Source organism: Alosa pseudoharengus, unplaced genomic scaffold, assembly GCF_046254945.1.
Source record: "Alosa pseudoharengus isolate Yale_2024_CS ecotype anadromous, Long Island Sound unplaced genomic scaffold, YU_APseudo_1.1 YU_APseudo_1.1_scf_23, whole genome shotgun sequence".
Taxonomy (NCBI): Eukaryota; Metazoa; Chordata; class Actinopteri; order Clupeiformes; family Clupeidae; genus Alosa; species Alosa pseudoharengus.
Genome location: NW_027468685.1, coordinates 4,534,814 through 4,537,313, shown reverse-complemented (window position 1 = coordinate 4,537,313; position 2,500 = coordinate 4,534,814). Strand labels below are relative to the sequence as shown.

The 2,500-nt window shown below is 43.2% G+C and overlaps 1 protein-coding gene across 1 annotated transcript in view; it reads right to left on the bottom strand.

Moving 5' to 3' along the window:
• The window catches only part of csmd2 (CUB and Sushi multiple domains 2), a 377,005-nt gene that overhangs the window by 139,748 nt on the left and 234,757 nt on the right, over window positions 1-2,500 (bottom strand). The window lies entirely within an intron of this gene.

Below are 2,500 nucleotides of genomic sequence, written 5' to 3'. Positions count from 1 at the left end.
CAACAGAAAGCTCCGAAAATATCAGCTTTGAAAACGTTGCCACTGCATCGCTTGAGGCCACAGCCTTGGGTAACACACACACACACACACACAGAGAGACACACACACACACACACACACACACACAAGCACTGTTCATTTCAATGGCCAATGCTAGGCTAGCTAATATACCCAATGCTAGGCTAGCTAATATACCCAATGCTATACCTAATGCTTGGTTATAAGGTATTGATCAGAAGTGAGCACAAATCGGGCGCCATTTTCAAAAGGTGGCGGTCATCAACTGAGATGCTAACTCGCTGAAGCTAACCCTCCAAATCAGGCTAACCACAGGACCATTGACACAATATCACACACGCAGGACCATTGGCACACTATGGCTTTCCCCTCCAAATCAGGCTAACCACAGGACCATTGACACACTACCAAGCTAACCACAGGGCCATTGACACTATCAGGCTAACCACAGGACCATTGACACACTATCAGGCTAACCGCAAGACCACTGACACAGTGGGCCCTATTTTAATGGTCTGAAATGGAAGTGTCTTCGCGCAAAACGCAACTGACTTTGTGGGCGGATCTTGGGCGCTGATGCTATTTTACCGGCGGGATATTGACTGTTGCGCCCGACGGAAATCTAAAATGGGGTGGTCTGAAGTAGCTACATTAATCATGGGTGTGGTTTGGGCGTAACGTGCAATAAACCAATCAGAGCGTCATCTCACATTCCCTTTAACAACAGGCACGCTTGTTCCATAGCTGATTGCTATTATGGTGGCGTATTTGCCAGGCGCAGCCAGGAGCGTTCACAGCGCTATAGCTATAATCACTGTTCAGTTGGGAACAGTTAGCTATTGATTTTTCCTCTTGACAAAATGTAATACAGAATTGTCACAAAGACATACTTTCCGATGTTTTGGGATCATTCTCACTGAATCACGAGGTTATGAATGCATGGTGATATATTTGCAATGTACAATGTAATCTAACATTACCTCTCTATAGACAATGCATATCTTCTGTCAGTTAATCTCTTCTCTCCCGTGCTGCCGCTGGGGCATTTGGGTTAAATGGCATCGGCATGCAGTTCAACATCACGTCTCCTTAAGTCCTCTAACATTTCCTAATTTATGTCATCAACACATCAGTGATTCGTGAAAATGTGTACGCTAGATTTATGCCTATTTTTTCACATGGACACCACACTGATTTCCCTCGAGTGGTAATATTTTTCTTTGAAATTATGTATGGTTTACAGAAATGGGAACTACATTGTATAGATGAGAGGAGCTAAGTGTGCGTTGCACAGCACAGGCGGCCAAGCAAGGGCTTCGTTTAAGTTGACCTAACTTTCAACTCTGCACAGTATCCCATTAACTGCGTGACAGTAGACTATTTACAATATTTTCTGTAAAGCAGAGTTTGTAAACACGTTATCATCAACTTAATTCACGCACAACATTTATTTGAGCAGGAGAGAGAATAACAATGAATGGATGCAGCAACTACAGAAATTGTACAGAAATTGTAACCATACTTGCTGCTTTCTTGTACTATCTGTTGCTGGTTAACAGCACATGAAAAGCTGATTTAAGCTAATTCACTAACTCAAGACTTCAAGGCCATCATGGATATAAAACGTTTTTTGAAAATAACGAAAGGATGGAGGGAACATAGCAAAGCTTGGTGCTTAAAACCTTACACAACGGTAAATTGGAACAAAACTAAAAGTAACTTTAGCCTTTATAGGGCTGTAGCCTATAAAGTTGTCCAGATTAATAGGTCGTAATTAGGCGTTGTTGTAAAGATATTGCATGTAGATGTTGTACTATATAGGCTACTAAATATTTAGGTCACCAATGCACGAACAAAACCGGGAAATGGACAAATATTATCAAGGCTTTGAATGTTTCCGTCTGTGCACGGAAGTGTCTGTAGATTGGTGTGCAACGCATTCATTCATGCAGGCCTGTGGTCATGCATGCGCCCTTAAAATAGCATCTGCATTTTCGCCACAGACTTTAGACCAGGGAGTTCCTGGTCTGTGGCGGAATTGTTTTCTGAAACTACAAAATATCAACAGTGAACGTTTGCGCCGGAACACGCCCCGTCTTTTCGCTGAACCGCCCCCGTGGGCGCAATCGAATTCCCTAATTTACAGGCATGTACCTGTGGAGGGAAAATTCCAATATGCGCTGACTGCAAAATAAGAAAGACAAACGCGCGAGTATACAAAGTCAATTGCGCCCGCACGGAAGATAGAGCCCAGTATGGCTTTCCCCTCCAAAAATATGATCCTGACATTCTTCTAAACTTCAGAACAGTGTATAACAATACTATTGAAATGAAAACACTTTACTATTGAACAAGTTAGCATGTCACCCATTGCAGTCATCCAGCACCGTGGAGAACCTGAGGAGTCTGCTGTGTGTGTGTGTGTGTGTGTGTGTGTGTGTGTGTGTGTGTGTGTCTGTGTGTCTGTGTGTGTGCGGGTGTG